A 22,496-nucleotide genomic window follows, 5' to 3' on the forward strand; every position below is an offset into this window, starting at 1 on the left:
CAGGACCCGTAACTCCTGCCACTACTCAATCTCTATTACATTCCAGGTGGCTGGTACTAGAAGGCCATTTGCTCCCCTTGAGCCAATTCTCAGGGTATGGCTGGTTCATCAGTGGCTACAAAGGTCACATCCTTGTTCTTAGTTTAGAGACACTGCAGTCATTATTTCCACAGAGGAGAGACTTTAAATATCTTTAACTTTTAACATATAGTAGCATTTCTATCATAATACAAATAAGCACTGATCTCATAAGATAGACATACAAAAGTCAAATTATAAAATGTCTACTTTCTCACTGACCCTCTAGAAGGTCTTCTCTTGGGTGACCCTGTTTCCACTGCAGTCCAATACATCCCATTGTGATGTAATTGCCTCACATCCCAAAATGTTATAAAAGGCATTTTGCCATTCTAGCTTGGCTGAATTTGGCTTGTTTTCAAAGACCTTTTCTTTACCTATTTTTTTCCTAGGGGAATTTTTATTTTTGTATTGAAGAAAAAAGTATCTCTTGTATTTCTCTATCTCCTGCTTCCAGAAACTATTAGTAGTGCACATTCATGCACAAACTCTGAATGCTCTCTTCTTGTTGATGTCATCTTTGTCTATGCATCTTCATATAACCATTTGTATAAGGATGGCTACATTTTTCTCTCACTCTATGCTATGTCAATATTTAGGCCATATTTGTGTATATTATCATTATCTGAGATCTACCAAAACATTAATTCTTAGATTCCAGCAAAAGTGGTAATGATATAATTGGTCTCATGTGATTTGACCATATACCTATTACCCTAGATCATCTCAAGATGTGAAGCTCAGAATCTCTAACTACACGGGCATCGCCTGAATAAATTCAATATCTGAGAACCACTAAGAGAGAAACGGCCAGCGACTTAACAATTCTGTATCGACGTTGACCTTGACTCAGCAATGCAAGTGATAATCTTTTGTCAATGAATAGAAGAGAAAATTTGTAAGAAAAACAGTCTATATAATATAAAGAGATTTCCCAAAGGCACTGTTTTTTTTTTTAATAGACTGCTAGAGCGTAAGTTATTTAAATACACAAAAGAAAATGTAATTACTGCCAAACAGGTGGATGGAGCAGTGGAAGAGGATAAAATGGATTGACATCAGACAGAAGAGGGGAACAAAATTAAAGGATGAAGATGCAAGATGCTGTTATTAAAGACATTTTGGTAGGATGTAGGAATAGACATTTTAGTTCTGACTAGGTGCCACTATCTCTGTGACATAGCAGGTAAGGTACACTCCAATCTTATTTTAAAGTTAGGGAAAGATTTAAAGGTGTTATCCAAAAGTAGAAAAAAATATGTTCTTCTCAGAACTGAGGTCTCATGAGTGGATTAGATGGCAAAGTTCAGATTTAGAGTCAGTTTGCAGCATGTGAAGAACAAAATGAGATGTCATAATATTGATACTGACGTAATAGGTTTACAGTTTCGTAAAAGTGAGACAAAAGGAGGTGGCAACTGTTGTGTTGATAATGAGAAATGGCTAGTATTCTAGTCTAGGCTGAGGGGGAAGGTGAGGGCTGTGTAAAGAACGGACAGGTCATGCAGTCAAAGGAGTCACGGAAACGGAGGGCTTGACTGAAAGAGAAGTTTATCTGTGATGTGAAGTGGAAGCAAAGGTTATAGGTTCTGGTTAGTGCTAAGATGGTAATCATAGAGAATTCTAGATATGAAATATATCAAGTGCGGTGGAATGGTAGTCTTGATACTCTTAACTGTACAACCTTGGGAATAGATGCTAACGGCCTTTGAACCTCAAATTGCCATCTGAGAAGAAGATACAACTTCAGTACCACTCCAGAAATCCCACATGCCGTGCTGTGTGGCTTAAGTGTTCATAACTCACTCTTGAACAGAAGTCATTATTTAACAGTGTCTCTTTTTAAAGTATTTTCAAACATGTATCTTCTCTCTCTAGTGACTGCCTGGCCAAGGATGCTTCTAGCAAGTCAAATACTACTCATAGCAGTGTCTGGCCACTACCCTCCACAAACACTGCTCTCTTCAAACACTTCTGGCTACTTTACTGTTTTTATTCTCTAGTTCACGTACTGTCTTGATACTATTAATTCCATCCGTAAACACCAAGCATTACTCAGTTGCCTTCTCTCTGTTTCCTTCTCACACATACTTATTTCCCTGCATGGTCTTTCACAATGTTTTTGCTATAACGCTTCCCGGTGACTCTAGAGCAGACACTTCACCACATTTTTCCGCAGAGGTCTACACAAAGAGGTGACACCGCCCGTTAGACCACACCAATCAAATGTTCCAGTGCCTCACGCTACAAACATCAGATCCTCCTTGTAGAAGGTCAAATACTAGTTCACATCAAGGAAATTTTTGCAAACCACGTAGAGTTGTCCTCCTTTTATCGCTGTCCTCCCTACTACAGCTCTCCAGTCAGTCTTTCCAATAGTCCTACAGACTCACTAAAGACCATACGCACACACTTGCACTTATCCAAAACCACTTATTCCTCTTTACCTTGGACTTAGTTACTAAGCTTAACTACAGAACATCAGTCTCACTACCTGACAGGAAGTTATGCTGTTCCCAGGGAATAACCCATACTCTCTTAAGAATATACTCTTGTGCAGATGATGTTGCTCATCTATAAAACATATAAAATGGTTCAATGGCTACTCCATTCATGATGACATATGTCTCCAACTTTTGGACTGGTAAAACAAGGCTCTGCAAGGTCTAATGTGTACAGACCATCGCCTCTGCTTTTCCTTCCTGTGCAGATTAAGGTGTTCCCACTGCTGTGTTTATCATCCTGTTAGAACTGATATCCCTTCTTCTTTTAAGTCTATCTCCCGATATCTGCAGGGATGATTCTCATCCATCCTTCAAATGTTACTGCTGAGACCAAATATGTTATAGGAACCGCACGTGGGTTATTAAAACCCACCATTACCTAGCTCACATTAGATTCTCAAGATGTAATTAAGTACGATGGAAGAGATGGGAACAAAAGTAAACTCTGTCATTTTGCCAGGCAGTCTGTAGAGAATCCATTAAAACATAGCTAGCCTGCTAGCTAATTTTGCCAATGCATTTGTGCAATATAAATGTGTCTATTGAATCATTTCTCATATAGCAGGGTCTCTGACAGACAAAACAAACAAACAAACAAACAAAAACAAAGGCATCTAGGGCTAAGAAGTTTGGACTTGTACCTTCTCTAGTTTATTTGTTTTTAGTTTTGTGTTTCTCAGATCTTTCTTTCTTTGGTGCTTTGTTTTGCTGTTTTTTTTTAAATAAACAACATTGGCTAATTTTGCTCAAGAGAAACTATATTCAGTTATAGGGCATAAAATGAAACAACTAATATATAATTTTTACTAGCCAAAATAATTTCATTTGAAAGTATGCATGTGACCTAAGTTATCCAATCAGAAATTTCTTACAAAAAAGATATTCTCCCTCCCAGTAGGTATCTGTGAGGAGGTAAAACTCTTTGTTTTCAAGGTGGAGGCAGAAATGTTAGACAGTCAAGGACGATCAGCTCCACAGGAAAACCTTGTCAAAAGAAACAGATATGGAGTTGGACTTGACCTATGTGCACACACATGGGAACACCTGGGTCGCCCTTTGAAGGATAAAGCATGTCAGCGTAAATGTCTGCTTTGTCTGCATGTATTGCTTGATGATCCAAAGAAACTAGGACAAACTTATCTTTTGATCACAAATGTAACAGATATTTTTAGTGTGAAAATGCTTCAAATGACTATGTCTTGCGTTGGGTGGACGGGAATACGTGACAACTTATTATTTTCAATTAAGCATAGACACAAATAGATTGTACTTATACAATAAAAATTAAAAGCTATATTTTCACTAATCTGGGTTTTTAAAAAAAGTGTTTAAAGCTATATTTTGCCTGTTAGACCACTCCATGCAAAATCAGATATTCAAAATTCACTTATTCATATACCAAGGGTTTTGCTTCATGGACAATCTCAAATTCTAGCTCAAACCTGCCCATCGAGGAAGGATGTTACAAGCCGTATCAAGTTCTCCTGTCTAACCCATCTTGGGAAGCAAGGGTTTAGTATGTAACATGGGTTTCTTCATTCTCTTGTATTATGGAATGAAAAAAATCCTTTACACCTTGAAGGACTGCGTCATCCAGGAAACATACATATTTCTTTAGAGTCATTATATTGTTTTCCCAGCAAAACTTAAGACAACCTGATTTTCCTCTTTTCAGTATAAACATATTCTCAGCTAGAGATCTAAGAGAAAATTCAGTGACTAATAACTTTGATCAATAAGGACTTTCTGTGTCCTGGTTCCTGAATGATGACGTAGAGACTTGGTATATTTATTATCAGCTTACGTCACTAAGCTAGGCACCCATTCTGGCCTGGCCTACATCCTAACCACATGGCCCATTACCCATCCTTCCTACGTCCATGCTGACACTTGCTCTTCATCCATGTCTGGCTAGTGAACTCTCCACTCCCCACCTGAGACCCCCAGCCTCTCTGCCCAGAAGTCCTGGTCCTGCCTCCTACGCATGCTTCATCTTATTGTCCATTAGATTTTTATTAAACCAATCAGAAGATGATGGAGAACATTAATTCCAAAACATTGAGACTGGAGATGCTTCATAAAAATGACAGTGTCAAAGTTGTGCCTGTAATCAGATCTGCACTCATATAGAAATCACCATTTCAATAAAACAGTACACAGAGACACCACTCCAACTTAATTTTTTCTCCCTTCATTTTAAGATAGAAGAAAAGTGAAATGGTAAAACCAGGCATGAAAAGAATGTATCTGCATCTTTTAGGAACCACTGAAGAATCCCTTCCTATAATTTTTTCTTAATTGCTTGTAGTGAATCCTCATTTGATACACAAGCTGGGCAAGTATCTTTACATAGTCATTGTTTTTCTGCAAAAGTTACCGATTATTTAAGTGCAATCATTTAATAATGCTATGTGGGTAATAAATAAGTATCACCTTTTGTTGTCATTTAGTTAAATGTGTTCTTTGGCACTTTCATTCATATATACTTTCTAAGTAGTTGGTACACATTGCCTGGGCCAAGGTCCGCTGTTATCACTGCAGCCCATTCTTGAGTTAATTCTGTGTTTTCTCTGGTGGCGTGCTATTGGTTGCTTTTGGTGTATTACGAACAAAGAGATATATTTACTGTTCTCTTCATTTCATGAGCCACTGTTGCTCCATAAGTTCTCCTATAAAAATTCACATGTTTGTTTTATATAAAGTTCTTTTCCTGTCACAGGCTACATTTTTCCCTCATACACACCACTGCTTCTCATCACTGTTATTTCAGCATTTCTCCCAGACCTTCCTACTTAATAAGACTATCACCAGGAATGTTTGTTTCAGGCGATTCAAGGATACCAGAGAGGAAAGTCCTGATTTTAATGAGAGGTTGCACTACATATCTTTAAAAAGCCACTTCTTATCTAAAATGCATCTTAACAATGTTATAAACTATGTTGGGTAAAACGAGTGATCTAATTTTCCGTAACTTGAACTTCAAATTTAATCTCATAACTGATGTAATTGTTATGGCTGGATCATTTTTGTCAACCAGCTTTTGGAGCATCTGCAATATATAAATACAGGTTCCGTTTCCCTGACAAGTAATTGGACATCATAATATAACATTTAGAGATGTCTCAAGAGTTGGAAATAAAATAGTAAAATTCAAGTAACCAAAAAGCTCGGAAAATATCCCACTGGATATAAAAATGACAACACTGAGAAAAAATTATAATCGTGTATAGTTGCATGCAATTTAAATCCACCAGTTTTCATTGTGGGAAACCTTAAGAGTAATGTCAGGTTGCCAGTTTAGTTCAGTGGTGGAATATGCATTCAGTGAATACAAAGTCCTAGATTCAATTCTCTGCAGCACACACACACACACACACACACACACACACACACACACACACACGCATGCACACACACAGGCACACACACTTGCATGCACACAGAGTATTATTTTTACAAAAGTTATCTAAACGTTTTATAATTTTGTTCAACAATAAATACTTTTCTAAATATTTCATAGCTCTTTGTATTCATGGTATCAATGTCAGATGCTGATCTTTCAGACAAATACAAACCCTTCTTCAGTGCCACTGGTGAGTGATCTGTTTGTCAGTCAGTCAGAGAACAAAAGTAATGCAAGAAAATATCTTTTGTAAGCTCAGAGTCTGTGGAAATATAAAATAGTAGAGTATCTGGAAATAACTGAATCATATATATTCTTTAATTCAAACTATGTAGAGTCTTCTAAATAAACCAAAACTTAATAAAAAAAATATTGACTACTTACTATATCTCAGAAAAAAAAAAACTCTTTTAAAGTATTGATTAAAAACTGTCAATATAGCCTTGCAATGAATGCAGATAAGTACATCAGTCAGAGCCAAACAAGCATAAAGAAAAATAGTAAAAGCCACTTACATATCAATCATGATTAATTCTGATCATTTAGCTTTGTGATAACTAGTTCTTTGTCACAGGGGACTAGAAAGAGCAGCCAGAACCAAAGATCCTACTCCATTCTAAATGTCTGTCATTTTCTACAGGCGACATGTTCCCTGCTTGGTCCTTTTGGTTTGTGACAGTGGCTTCTTCACTCATTTTTATCCTGAAAAACATTTGCCCAGTCACAAAACCAATTTTCTTTTCAATTATAGCATACTTTCCACAAAACAACTCATATGTGTTAGGAAATAGCTTTTGGGGGTAGACAGCTATTACACCCTCTTGTTTTAAGTGCTCCTCAATATTTAATAATTTCACATGAATAACTAGTAGCTTTGCATGCTTCAGGGGAAACTGAGCTATGACTTCTAAGACTACTCTGCCCTATGTTATAGTGCACAGCAGCTTTTGTTTTTGTTTTTCAGCATGTGGCCAGGGTGGTTGGCTTTCTTCTTCCTGTCTTCTTCCTGTGTCACCAAGTGTAATCGCACAGTAGGGCTTGTCATCGATGCCCTAGCTGCATCCAAAGAACATGCCACAGAATACCTTGTCCCTACCACTTCAGGCAGTGCCTCAGGTGACCCAGAGTTCCTGCAAGAAGCAGATTCACCCATACAACTGAGGTCAATAGGAAGACCCCAAAATTAACTATCACTAGGATAGAGAGGAGGAAAATAAATGATTATTGTTCTAAATTATGAGAGTTTTAGATGGATGTGGGGCTGAATTACTATCGGGATATTTGAAAGAACAATTCAGAGCTGTGAGGTCTGGTTGGCATTTTCAAATTGTCTCTGTACTTCCTTGTCACTAGATTACATAAAACAGTAGTATTTAGTTCCTTAAAATTACCTCTGACTTAAAGTAACTTTGTTCACTCTGTTAGCATCTTATTTTGATTATGCTGTATTGTTATTTTTAAACATTTTTTTTTGTTAATTTTTTACAAATACCTTTATATTATTGCACATATATACAATAAACTACCTACAGCATGAAGAACCACAAAACAATCAGGAATTATATACATTTTACATTCATAGTGTTTTGACTATTTGTATTTGGCAGCCTTGAAGAAAACATCTTTCCTATATTGGTGCATCTAAAATTCTGAATGTAAATCAACATCTATCACATATTGTCATTATCAAATTAAAACATCTATCTAGACCTAAAAACATCTTACCCCTAAACAACTAAGCTTATTTGTAAAACTAAACTATCTGGTCTTCAACCATATCAGATACTTGAAAAGGAATAAAACTGGTTACCTGAGTATATTTTGTATATAGATACTTATTTGTTATTATTGATTGCATCAGTGCATGCTTTGAAACCATATGTATGCTTGTTACCACATAGGTCAGAGACACTCGACTCCCATGGAACTGGAGATAAAAGTGATTGTGAACCATGATTTTGGTACTGGGAATCTAACCCAAGTCCTCTGCAAGAGAACCCAGTGATCTTGACTGCTGAGCGATTTATCTGGCAGCAACACTTCAGTGTTTATAAGTTATCTTCAATGGTGTGTTCCACCTCACATACTTGTTTTGTTAATAAACAGTATCCTCCTGTCTCATGCATATATAACTCCATCACACGCATGTCATCCTACACGTACACTTACATGATGCTCTCACTGCTTCTAAAAGACAAAGGTCTCAGCATTTAGTTATATCCCTTTCAGACTCTTGAAAGTGAGGTGGTTAAAGATAAGGAACAGGAAGAGATATTGAAAGAACCAGGCCTGACTGCTCAACTTTGAATTCACTCTTCCCAAAAGAAAATAAATACCTAGATTGTTTGGACCACAGTTGATTAGTCTTTCTGCTGTTTGAAGCTAAAGAGCATTCCAACTGTCTCTTAGTTAAGTTTCTACTGCTGTAATAAAATACCGTTACGGCAACAATTTAGAGAAGATATGTTTTATTTCAGTTTACAAGTTCTGATCATAAGCCATCATGGAGAAACATCCAGAACTCAAGGTAGGAACTTGGAAGCAGGCACAGAAGCAGGGTAGAGCTGCTAGTAGCTTGCTCCACATGTCTTGCCAATCTTTTTGCTTTTGGCACTCAAGACCACCAGCCAAGTGGTGGCACTACTCACAGTGAAGTGGACCCTGTCACATCAATCATCAATCGAGAACATTGCCCATACACTTCCCACAGGACATTCTGCTAGGAGTGTTTTCTGAATTGAGGTTTCCTTTTTCCAAACCACTGTAGCCTGTGTCGAGCAGACATAAAAGCAGCCAAGCAAATTTACCCCTTTACAGCTCAACTCACAAACACGCTGTTATGTAACTAGAGCCTTTTCTTTCTTGTTTGTCCTTAAGATGCCGTATTAATATCAATATCACAAAACAAATCACGCCATATTAATATCAACACCACAAAACAAATCACTCCGCCTTTTAAAAGACCCACAGTCATTACAAGTCCAAACACCTTAAAAGTTGAACCTTTTTAAAATATCCACATCTCTTTCAAAGTTTCTCTAAAATATCCACTCTCTGAAATACTAACAATCTTCTAAAATATTTGAAAGACACGAGTCTTTCAAAAATATCAAAACAATCTATAAAATTCCAAAGTCGCTTATATGTGGACTCTGATACAGTAAAACCTAAGCCACATTCTTTTTACTCCAAGATGAAAGAACTGGGATATAGTCAGAATTAAATGAAAACAAAACCAAACTCCAACAGTGTAAATAACCTGGTGTCAAACTTCTGAAAACCCCATATGATCCTCCAAAGACCCAATGAAGCTGCTATCCACAACAAACAACACTCATTATACAGACCCAGGGAAGCTCCACTCCACAGCTACTGCTGACTTCAGTGGTCATCCCATTGTACTGACATCCCTAGTATACTGAGGTCTCCACTGAAACTGAGATAGGACACTCACCAGCCCTGTGCAACCGTCAGGGACCCTGTCTGCCCAACCTTACCAAGCCTCAATGTCTCTCCATGACTCCTTCATTCCTGGGCCTTCTACTGTAACTGAGGCTATCCTGTTACTAGTGGCCCCTCACAGCATCCAGTCTTGGCTGGTCCCTTCGTATCCTCAGAACCAGTACCACATGTACAGTTTAACACATTTACCAAATTCAACTACACACATGAGCTGCATCCTTGGCATCCTCAGGACAAAAGGTTTGGTGTGCTGACCATGAGCAGAGACTTCACCTCAAAGATGGTCTCTTCCTTTTTTTTTTAATCATTGGTAAATGGAATATTTATTTATTTTAGGTGTGTTACATATACTATAATTTTAATAAGAATGAAGTTTGGTTTTTAATAAAGATTCAATTATTTTTGTGTATATACTTTTTAACTTTTTTACATATACATTTATATTATTACACATATATACAATAGATTACCTATAGCAAGAAGAACCATGACACAATCAGAAATTATATAAATGCTACATTCTTAGTGTTTTGGCTATTTGTATCCTCAACAGTTCCTGCCTCACAAATATGTCTCTCAGCTATATTGGGCCAGAAGGCTAAAGAAGATGATCCAACAGTATATAGAGTTTTGGATGACTATTCAGGTAGAAAACTCTCTCTGCCATCTTTTCATTTGAAAAGCTACTAACTTGCACTCCCGGCATGCTCAGATAAGCAAATTTATTCCTTCTCAAGTCTCTGAGGGAGTTGAAGACCAGGCAGCTTAGTTTTACAATGAAGCTTAATTGTTTAGGGGTTAAGATGTTTTTAGGTCTAGATAAGTGATCTAAGTTGATAATGAAAATATACGATGGAGATTGATTTACATTCAAAATTTAGATGCACCAAGATAGGACAGATGTCTTCTTCAAGAAGGTCTCAACTTAACCACAGCTGAGTTCTCAGCCTCAGCTAACGAGCATCAAGTATTCTAGATAAATCAAAGACTTTACTTCCATGGTGCTATTTTCTTTTCCTCTTCCTTTTCTTTTCTTTTCTTTCTTTGTTTCTTTCTCTCTGAGACAGGATCTCTCTGTGTAGCCATGGCTGTCCTGGATTTGCTTTGTATACCAGGCTGTCCTCAAACTCACAGAGATCCACCTGCCTCTGCCTCCCTAAGTGCTGGTATTAAAAGATTGTGTGACCATGCCTGGCTACTGTTTTATTCTTAATTATAACTGATTCTTCAACCCCAGCTTGTTACAACCATAAACTATTAACTTAAAACATCACATAAATGGCCGTGATAGTCTTTGAGGCACTCACAAAATTTCTTCTGATGCAAGCTGTGCTGCCACCACATTGCTCTCGGTATTATTTATTTTCAAAACTCGCACAGTCTATAATACTCTGAGTGCTCAACATTTTTTCTAGCTCAAAGTTCCAATTCAACATCAATCCTCCCCAAGTCACATGGTCAGATATGTCCTTCCAGCAATATCCCATGCCCTGGTATCAATATTTTTCTTAAGCTTCTATTGCTATGAAAAAAAAAATAACATGGCCAAAACCAACTTGTGGAGGAAAGGGAATGTTCTGGCTTACACCTCTGAGGCATGCTCCGTCACCGAGGAAAATCAGCCTGGAAGAGGGGAAGCTGGAAGTGAAACAGAAGCCTTGGTGCCACACTACTTACAGGCTTGCTTCCTACAGCTTGCTTAGCTGCCTCCTTATATACCTGAGGACTGCCAGCCTAGGGGTAGCACTGCCAACAGTGAGATGAGCCCCTTTGCATCAGTGATCAATCAAGAAGTTGACCCTAAACATTTGCCAGCTGCCCAGTAGGGACATGTTCTCATTTGCAATTCTGTCTTGAAAACTGACTTTATTTTACTTCAAGTAGATATAAAACAAGCAACACAAACTGCTACAGACACGGAGCCCACAAAGGACCACATTGTCCTTATGTGGAACCTTCAGGGAATTTGTAAACTCCAGGATCTCTTATTTTCAAGAGTCTAATACATCACTGTTTCCTCTTGAGAAGCCGAGTGGCAAAACATAAGGACTAAAGGAGAAGATGCTCTCATCGGGAACGTGACATATTCACACTGCAGCCAAGCCTGTGAATTTGGTAAAGCCTAAGTTCCCGCTCAACAAAGCCTATGTTTATTTTTTAACACATTGAATGGTGGTTCATAAATTAGCCAATATATTCCAAAATATTTCCAAACAACTTTTTCTCTAGTTTTCCTGTCTAGTCTAGTAAACTAACACCTAATTCTTCATCTTATCAATAATGTACATTATATTAACTATATTGTACTGTATATAATTAATATCTCTTATAATGAGTGAAGAATCTTGGTTATATTTAAGCATGCTTGACACCAAAGGCCATCACGACTAGTAATAGAAAATAGAAATATAATAAATAATGTAAATTTTTCTAGGGTTGTGTGTATGTGTATGTGTGTGTGTGTGTGAGTGTGTGAGTGTGTGTGTATGTGAGAGAGAGAAAGAGAGAGTGTGAGTGTGTGTGTGTGTGAGAGAGAGAGAGAGAGAGAGAGAGAGAGAGAGAGAGAGAGAGAGAGAGAGACTTACCAACAACTACAAACAAGGATACATAGAAAACAGTCCTGAGTTCTGTTTGCCCTTGCCTTGAGACAAAGTCCCTCATGTTCACTGTCCCATGCCTGGCGAGCTGTCCTGCAGGTTTCAGCCAGTTCTCTGCCTCTGCTTCCTGTCTTCTGATAAGAATATTCTAAGGCACGTTCTACTGTGTCAGGATTTGACGTAAGTTCTTAGGATCCAAAACGACAGTCGCTTGGTTTTGGCAGCAGGCACATTACCCACAGAGCCATTTCCCCAGCACCTTTGTAAAGTTTCTCAACAGTCTCTAAAGAAAATAAATTTTCAGGTAAATAGCAAGAGCCTTAGCTCCTAGCAACTCTTCTGAACATATCTCATAAGCACTGGGCTAGCACTCCGCGTCGCCGCTGAGCCCACTCGATTGTAAAGAGATGGTCGCATCTGAATATGATTGACTTTTTCAAGGTAAACCATCTTATTAACTTTGTGAAAATTCAATAAAACTGTTTTATGAATTACTGGCTGTGTATCTGGAGAGATGGCTCAGCTATTAATATCTATGTTAGTAATATGTGTGTGTTTAACAATAATAATTGAAGGAAAAGAGGCTTTCATCATGAGAGTGGAGGGCATCAGGGGGACAGAAGGGAGGACAACAGGAAGGGGCTGGGGGAGGAAAAGCAGAAGTGGACAATATAATTCTCTTCAATGAAAGACATGGCTCCCTCTCCCAACAGCCCTGAGTTCCAGCCCAGCATCCACACTGGAGCAGCTCACAACTGCCCGTAACTCAAGCTTCTTGTGTTCTTCAAGCCTTATTCTTGCATCTGTGGAAACCTACACACACACACACACACACACACACACACACACACACACACACACACACACATACACACACACACACACACACACACACACACACACATAGTAATAATAATAGAAATAGTAATGAGACCTATGTATGGGTTTTGACTTACCTACAAAGTCAAAATAGAGTAAACCAAAATGTATGTTAGCATAACTCTCACGTCTTTCTGGGATATGCATGTTTACACACTGGGAGAAACTGACCACTCTGACATCTTGGTCAAGTGTCTTGTTTCATTGATTACAAGTTTATTATTTAACAAGGTAGTTAGATGAATAATCTCATTTCCCCTCTACTGTTCTCCTCCCCCCTCCCTCCTCCCATTCTGCCTTCAGTCAGACCTCGTGGCCTTGTGTGCCAAACCAATACACCGCTCTACACTCAGCCACGTGCCGAGACACCCAGTTCTTAACCCTCAAATATAAATTCTTTATAAAATTTTAACTTGTGAAGACCTCGGGGCACTCAGAGGAGGGATAGCAGGCTACCCAGAAGAGACTTGATACCCTATGAGCATATACAGGAGGAGGAGGTCCCCTCAGTCACAGACATAGGGGAGGGGAGTAAGGGGGAAATGGGAGGGAGGGAGGAATGGGAAGATACAAGGAATGGGATAAGAATTGAGATGTAATATGAATAAATTAATAAAATAAAATTTAAAAAAGAAAAAAATTTTAACTTGCTTTCTAGACTAATCTGAGAGAGTAAAGGCTGACTCATTACATAATCTTAACTTCTGTATGACTTTTGGTCAGGAAAAGTTGGGAAGTTTAGAAAATTTCTCTAAACCCAGTAACAAAAACTCACTTTAGCATTATGGACTTTCAGAAAGATACAGAAAAAAATAGTAGGAAGGTTTTCTATCTAACTTGAAGAAACATTTCCAAAGTCCTCCCACCTCATGCTGATACTGGCCACTCGAAGAGCAGTGGGGTGTACTATGTGCACACTGTGGTTCCAGTAGGAGAAGACGGTTTACAATTAAAGATGAAGTCTGGGGAGGCAGCTTTCTCTTATGTTGTTGAATATTTGACATAGAGACCATTTTCGGTGCAGACATTTTATGTCTAGAATCTAGAAAAATATTGAATATAGACATTCTGCCCAGCATCACATTATGTGTGTGTTTGCTCTTTGAATACGTCTTCTGTTAAAAGAACAATAACAAGGGCTGTAGAGAGAGAGTATAAGTTCAGTAACTGGCTAATGTCATTGTGCAGTGTAAAGCAAAAGTGTTTGAGGTAATTCTTCTACACAGGCTACAGATGTCAGGATCCTGTTGAGCAGCGCTCTGAGGACAGATTCTCTACAACTATGCTTATAAAAAAAATTGTACATCTGGAAAAAAACTTAGCAAATTTCTTAAGATGAGTCTGGCAGTGTCACCGTTTGCTAGCTGCTAAAGGTAGCTTTTCAATTTTATACTTAGCTGTGGGAAAGGAGAAAATGATAAAGGGTCAGGCGGGACCCAACGCCTAGCAAGAGCCCCAGGACCCCCTGCACCAGAAGCACATTCATATTTAATGCATTACGTTAAGGGCTCCCAAAGTAACATTTTCCATCCCCCACCATGGCTCTGTTTCCCACATGTAGACAAATTAATGAAGGTAGATTCTGGAACTGTACATAAATATTCAACTAGTGTCTGTATTTATGCCCCAGCTTACCAATAACTAATGGTCAGCTGAGCCAAAATAACCATATAACTCAGACATGTAAAAGGATAGCTGATCCTATTTATTACACCACCTGTGAGCCTCCTAGGGGAAGGGCAGTCTAGTGAAATATTTTGGTGTGCTGACACAATTTTGTACTTGTTTATGAGGCTGTGCCAGCCTATCACTAATTTCCTGTTATAATTCTTTGCTTCAAAGGCCAGCTCCACACATGGGAAAATGATTTTCTGCAAACAATCTTCACAAAGCTCTACTGTCTCTGTCTCTTCAATCGCCTCTCTGGATATTGTCTTCACCTTTACACTTGCTTTTAGCCATCATAAGGGATTAAAATTAGCATACAGGGAAAAGCAAATCCATGAGCTGTGCAAGTTTTAAATTGTTATGTCGATTACCTGCCTCAGACTCTCCTCAGATGTGTGGGAGAAAAAGAAAACTCTCCTTTCTCATTCAACGCTACAGAGGACAATGGAAGATCATCTGCTCCAAAGCAACTCAGAAAAATGACCGAGAAGGGATGAACTGGCATATCTTCGAGCTTACAACTGCTGCACGTTTCCATCCTAAGGTATTGGTGTACTTTGGGCAGTCTGGTGATACCCACACCCTTTTTGCAGGGAACATTGGTAGCACCGTCTCCCGGGATAGTGGTTGTTGCACTTTACAAAGTATTATTAAAATGTGTAAATCCCAATTGAGAAGATCAGCATCATCAAAACTACAATAGAAAATGGAGTTGTTTCTGCCATCATATTTATCAAAGAACAGTAGCAATCTGCACTGTTAGGACTTTTGGCTTTAATTTTTTTCTGTTATTTGCAGCATACAGTGTTGGGAATGTGTCTGCTGATTTAGCAAAAATACTTGCAGCTTGGGATTTTGAATTGTGGAAACATTTACTTCAAGCTAAGAATTGGTACTTAGTTCAAAGGATGTGCAGTTCTTACTGTGGGTGCTTATATTTCAAAAACCTGCCTAGATATGCTGGATTAAGGAAATCCACTGCTGAAGCAGAGTTAAACATGTAACAATAAGAGCGTTGCTGGCTCCCTAACAACAGTGTTACTAGCACTTGCTTGCATTGGAACAGTAGAACGCATCCAGTAACATCTGGAAGTTTTCACTCAAAACAATTTCCAGAATTTCTTACCTGCTGAGGAACAGAGGGAATTATTCTATTAAACAATCTCTAACCTCTCCAGACACTGATGATTTTTCCATTCCTTTTGTCAGATGAACTCTAGCACGTTAAAGAATTATACAGAAATTAGATCCTGGCCAATGGCTTCAAAAGAACTTGAGGAAGAAAATGAGCAGGCAAATAAAAATGATAGAGTCTAAAGCACACATTGCTGAACCCATAGTTTGTTATGTTTAAATATTGCAGTGGTTCCTAATGTGCACATCATGTTGGGCCACATGGGGTCCTGATGTGCTTTTTCCAAGTTACTGTCACTGACCAAGCTTTTCACCAACTTTGCCTTTTTGTGTCTATATCAGTGATCACACCATCTAAGCTGTCAGTGTGGACTAATATGAGAAATATTTCTTTCTCGGATGACTTATTATTGTGTAACATGCAAGTTTACATGCGTGTTTTACACATCTAAAGTGCATGTTCCAAACCACGCCTAATGGAACTGAACTTTTTGTTTTATCTTATTATCTAATAAATTAATACAACAAGGAGCTCATTAGATGCAGCCGAGGAAGAGGGAAAAGGTGTTGCTAGAATGTAATTAGCAAGATACAAAGATACCAATTAACACCTATAGCAAAGAAAAAACAACTTTTCCCCCCATGGAGCAGCATCAAAAATAAAACCACAGCTGGTTACACTCTGAATGGAGTGAGGATGGGTTTTAGCTTTCTATTAATACTGAGGCCTGGAAAGTAAGGGGGAAAGAAAAAATGAAAGCAGAAGCGGGAAGTCTGTGTGCTGGCCAGTGAAGGTGGAGGGACTGTCAATGGAAAGGACTTCTGTTTAGAGCACTACACAGCGGAGGCGCACGTCTCATGCCACTGGTATTTTGTATTCAATCCCCCCAAAGTGCACTGAACCATTCACAATGTCACTTCTTGTCAATTTCATCAAACAGCATTTTCTTAAGTAATTAGTGTGACATAATAGGTTTCATATGTCATAAATCTCTGTAACGTCTTCAGCATAAGGAACTGCAAACTCAAAGAGTATTGTGCTCGAGTTTTCAGAAGAAACGGTCAAAACCGTCACAAATGAGTGTGACTTGACCATGTGAGTTTTATTGTTAAGGAAGCCACAGAGCACCTGCAATTTTGTTCATCAAGAGCTCTACAACTGCGGGCATGGAGGTGGCTCCACGGGGAAGAGCTCTCGTTCTACAATCACAACGCCCGAGATCAGACCCCACTGTCCATGTAAAAGCCTGTGCGACTGTCTGTACTACAGCTCAAGGGGGTCAGACAGGCAGATCACAGGAGGCTGCTGGAAAGCCAGTCTTGACAAAACTGTGAGAGACAATCTCATAAGAATAAGCTGGTACTGATGGAGCAGGACTCCTAGCATCTTCCTCTGCCTTCCTACATGCACAAAGACCTACTCATCACCCGCCCACCACAGTCACACTCATACACACTCACACACACTCTCACACACACTCATACACAAATACACACTCAAACTCATACACACACACTCACACTCATATACAAACACACACTCACACTCATACACATACATACACTCATACACACTCACACACACTCTCACACACACTCATACACAAATACACACTCAAACTCATACACACACACTCACACTCATATACAAACACACACTCACACTCATACACATACATACACTCATACACACTCACACACTGACATACACACTCATACACAAACACACACTCACACTCATACACAAACACACACTCACACTCATACACATACATACACTCATACACACTCACACACTGACAGACACACTCATACACATACACACACTCACACTCATATACAAACACACACTCACACTCATACACATACATACACTCATACACACTCACACACTGACATACACACTCATACACAAACACACACTCACACTCATATACACACAAACACACACTCATGCTCACACACACACTCATACATACATACATACACACTCTCACACACACTAATTTCTAAAATGAGAACCATCAAGACCTAGCCCTCTCATTTTGCAAGTCTATAACGAAGGCAGAGATAACGAGTCTCACATATGAAGTGCTGGTGCCCTAGTTGGCTCTCAAGACAAAAGCCACTAAGTGTTAACCTAAACTAATATTACACCGTTCTTCTCATGGGTGGGATTTCTAACATTCTATTTGAAACTAATTATATGCTCAGAGAAAAATCACAAGAACAGTGGATGTACCCCCTTTAAGCCTTTTTCCCAGGTGTGTTGACAGATACATCATTGCCACATTTCTGTGTGTGAATATGCACCCCACGCATACCCTCTGAGAGCAAGCACTTGCTCTCTGATCTCCCTCTCCCTCTCTCTCTCCCTCTCTCTCTCTCTCTCTCTCTCTCTCTCTCCCTCCCTCTCTCTCTCCCTCTCTCTCTCTCTCTCAGCATTTCAGTGATTTCAGTGAGCATGTCTTACACACCAGAGCACTCTCTTTCCCCACCACAATACAATTACCATTTTGGGAAATGCACCATTTTTGGGAAATGCACCATTAATAGACAACTACATACCAAATATATTACAAATACCACAGTTTTGTAAATTGATCCAACAATACCTTTTATAGTATGCACCCCATCTCATGCTGTATTTTGTTGTGATGTCCCGTCAGTTTCTTATAAACTGAAATGCATCATTCTACTTTGTCTGTCATAGCAGTGACCTAGTTGGAGAAAACTTAACAACGAAACGTTCCTCACTTGGCTTGTGTGATGCTTCCTAATGATGTGGCTCAAAATGGAAACCCCAAGATGTATTTCCTTCTCAGAGTACCAGAAGAAGTCCTTAATAACATTCACCTGTCCATCAGCAAATATGTTAATTATCTTTAGATTAAGTTTGTCTAACTTTGTCACTGTTCTGTTTCTGGAATCCTTTAGTGGTGGTTGTAGTTTAGGTAACTCTTGGGTTAACTTTAAAAATAGACTAAATGCTTTCATGGGTCAAGCTGTGCCTTCGCGTGTTTACCAGGCTCTTTCTATTTTCGGTGTCCATTTGCTGTGTAGCAATTTCCTCTGAAATGAGGCATTCCATCTGGAGAGGAAGCTTATCAACAGGAAGACACTGTAAAGCAGGTGAAATAGCCCATCCTGAGGCCAAAGCTTTAAAACTCAGGAACTCAAAAGCCTCAGGATGTCCCTGAAACTGAACAAGCCACTAGGCCGCTCTCGCCCTGGGTTATGTCAGCACTGGCAAGAGAAGCGCTCTGACCTAACACATCCAACTGCCTTGAAGAGGCTCAGACCGGCCAATCCACCTGAAAGAAATGGAGAATCAATGAGCTGCCCATATGAGACAAAGGCCTGCAGAACTTCCTGGAGGAAGCAGAACCAACCGAACTGCCTAGAAAGAACGTTCTCCAAATAGTGGGGCTTCCTGCTTTTGGCAGAGATTCTAGCTCTCATGAGACGTCACCCATGCTCAGGTGGGCATCTTGTGGTGTCCTGTCTGCCCCCATGAACACCCATCATCATATTCCTGTAAGAAGCCCAGCAGCACTCATTGGCTCGCCAAGCTGGAGGCCAGTAGTAATGCTACTTTCATTGTTCCTTTGCTCTCTCTCTGTGGTGAGTAGGCATTTGTTCATGTGTCTCTAAGAGTAGGATCCTGCAACACCCTGGAGAAAACAATGTACAACAAAATTGTAACTTGCACTCGAGTAAACAAACCTAAAACGTGTGGCCGTTACGATGGCATCACGGACATCGACAGTTTTATTAATGGGGTATTTTTTTTGTCTTAATTATCTACATATAACCTGTACAAATTTGAATGTTTTATAAGGTTTGTGTCCTTTCCTCCATTGTGTATATGTATGAGTGGTTTCTCTCTCTCTTTCTTTCTTTTCTTTTTCTCTGAGACGGGGTTTCTCTGTGTAGCCTTGGCTGCTGTGGACCCCCTTTGTAGACCAGGCTGGCCTCGAACCCATGTGATTCACCTGCCTCCCTACCTCCCTGAGTCCTGGAATTACAGGAGAGCACCACCACGTCCAGTGATTTTTCTCTTTCAATGAGTGACCATATATCCTCCTCATCAGTAATGTTTATGTAATAATGTTTATATAGAATAATTTAATAAATGTTATTTTAGAAGCTATCCAAGCTGTCTAGTTGAGAATGCATAGAACTTGTATCTGTACCAGAGTGCAGAGTAAAAGTAAATTTGAAATAGAAACAGAAGTATCACTGAACCGCCTTTCTTTAGTCAAACTAGTACTAAATTTCTAAAGCTTTGGCCAAAATCAAACTGCCATGATTGCCCCCTATGCCACACTACATTTTACATGACTTACTTGACACATTCCCTGCGAAATGACTTGTAAACCAGCTATCTTTTGCTGGATTTGAGACAGTAATTCTTAAGTTCTTATACATTTGCCTCTTCTCTTGTTATTAATTTGCCCTCATATTAATAAACCACGTTCTCTGAAAACTATTTCTACAAAAATTATTTTAAGATAAGACTTACATATTTCCTGAAAATTGGAAGCCCCTGTCTCTTATTTTTATTGTAGAAAGAAATTTGGTTAAAAAATAATAAATAAATAAATAAATAAATAAATAAAGGCTCTTAGAGTTTGATCAGAAATTATTATCCCGAGATTTTTGGCAACCATGACAGTTCTGCAGTCTAAAGTCCAGAACTGCTAAAACATCTCATGACAGTGGGCCTCATGTGAGCTTGATGTGTAGAACATGAAAGAGTGTTAGTTTCCCTGCAACAAGATTAAGCCACCTCAATTCTCATCTTAAAAGTTTTATCCATATCTGCGTGTGTCTGTGGTGAGTGTGTGTGCAAGGGTGCAGAGCCAGACAGATGCAGAGGAAGGCAGCGAAACCCTTGGAGCTGAAGTCACAGGAAGTTGTCAGTCCACACAGTGGGTGCTGGGACTTGTGCTCTAGGCTTATGGGAAAATAGCCTGTGCTCCTCCCTGCAGAGCCATCATCTCTCCTGTGCTCCTCTCTGCAGAGCCATCTCTCCAGGTACTTATATCCAGTCTTAGCCATCAAAAACCTAAATTGCAGTGAAACCAGGCGCCCAGAGTTTGTAAGATAAAAGATCGCCTCACCTCTACCAAAACACTGAAGAGGAAGCAGCTTTCACTGCCTTGCCCACCAGACACAAGCATGGCAATGCCGAGCTACTGATTGACAGATAGAGCCTATGTTCTGCCACACTCTGTTCCTCTAGCTCAAGAAAATGGTGACTTTAGGCAGGCGAAAGGGTTCATTGGGAGAATGTGCCTGCTGCCACACCTACATGACATACTGTAAAGAGAGAATAAACGCGCAATTGTCCTCTGATCTCACACGCACAGCAAAATTTTTTTAAATGGAATTTTTTGAAAAAAAAAAAGGTTACTTGCACATAGAGTTTGGATCTGAGATGCCACTCTAAGACACTGCCAGACTTGATAATGTATCTGAGGTACTGGGGTGAAGAAGCAGAACCACTAGGAGGAAGGACTGAGCTGGGGGAAATAAGTCTCTGTGAGTGTCCTGTTTAGAGGTATGTTGAGATTTTAGTCTAACATGGGTCTTGAAATGTTCTCTAATATAACAATAATCAAGAACACACATAATTGGAAGGCTAACAGGGATTTTTCAATCCCAATATATTAAAGCACTGGCAAAAAGCCACCTATATATATTCGGATGTATGAAGCCAGATATGTAGCTTAAGCAACAGACATTAAAATGTAAATTATTCTAAATATGAAAACATTAATGCTTAAGATCTCAGAATTGTCAAAACTATTGCATATGGGCTTATACCGTTGAGAGCACTCATTACAACAGATAGAATGCTTACAAGCCTGGATTCTCTGTGATGAGGTCCAACGCTCAACTCTGAAATAGCTTTGGATCCAAACGCTGACTCGATAATTTCAGTACAATTATCTGGCCATACATTTAGCTGACTTCTGTCCTTAGACTATTTTGTCCTCTGGCTCGAGTAAATATGTTATGCCATGTGCAATTAGAGGATATAAAAGGCAGAGAGCCAGGACTTCATTAGGCTCAGCACAATTGACTCTGTCCCTGCTTCATAGTACATGACTACACGTCCAGCAGAATTATGTCTGGGGCTACAGGGAAAGAGACCTTTAATTCTCCTGTGTCCCTACAAACAGAAGGCTAACAGTATTAGTAAAATTTACTTACTCAGTGTGAATGGGGAAAATGAGGTTATCCCGGTCTACATCTGGGGCAGGATGACAAACTGCGCCTGTCCTGTGTCAACCTGTAATTCCTGTTCTTCTTCTGCACCCCTGAAAGTCGTCACCAGCCTTTCTCAGATAGGTACCCTCCTCCTTTGGTTCTGTAGCTTGAGGCTTCGTGGTAATTTGTGTTTTTATTTGTATATGCTTGGTGTGTTTGCGCAGTCAGCCATCTTGAATACACACTCACACTGGGCACACGCATTCACATGCCAGGAGACTAGTCATCTAGTGTGCAGGGAATGCTCAGTCTTTGATAATTATTCTGTCCACACATTACTCAGCAACTGCTGAATGTTTGCTGTGATCCAAATTTCTAAGCTTACTAAACTGAACCTTGGAAATACTTTCCTAAGGAAAACATGCGTTCAAGTTTAAGTATGGATTTAAAATTACTGGGTTCTAGAGGAAGGCACTCTATCTCAATCTGTGAAAAAGATGTTAAATTGAGCATTCAAGAGAGAGAGGAGACAGCGTGTGGCTGACAAAAGGG

At 39.3% G+C, this 22,496-nt stretch overlaps 2 long non-coding RNA genes across 5 annotated transcripts in view; both read left to right on the top strand.

The window, feature by feature from the left end:
* The window catches only part of LOC311584033, an 83,563-nt gene that overhangs the window by 41,256 nt on the left and 19,811 nt on the right, over positions 1-22,496 (top strand). Inside the window, exons 3-5 of one of the 4 annotated variants that reach the window (XR_014774761.1) lie at positions 799-1,264; positions 4,784-4,917; positions 7,887-8,019. The exons of 1 other annotated variant lie outside the window; for it this stretch is intronic. This is a non-coding gene — a long non-coding RNA (uncharacterized lncRNA). Of the gene's footprint in view, positions 1-798; positions 1,265-4,783; positions 4,918-7,886; positions 8,020-22,496 lie in introns of those variants that run through there. 2 more of the 4 variants (XR_014774762.1, XR_014774763.1) reach the window with 2 other exon arrangements.
* On the top strand, positions 14,160-19,760 carry LOC311584034. Its single transcript, XR_014774764.1, has 3 exons — positions 14,160-14,296; positions 14,972-15,135; positions 18,789-19,760. It is a non-coding gene; the product is annotated as an uncharacterized lncRNA (long non-coding RNA).

This window comes from Acomys minous, assembly GCF_964271855.1.
Source record: "Acomys minous genome assembly, chromosome: 15".
Lineage (NCBI taxonomy): Eukaryota > Metazoa > Chordata > Mammalia > Rodentia > Muridae > Acomys > Acomys minous.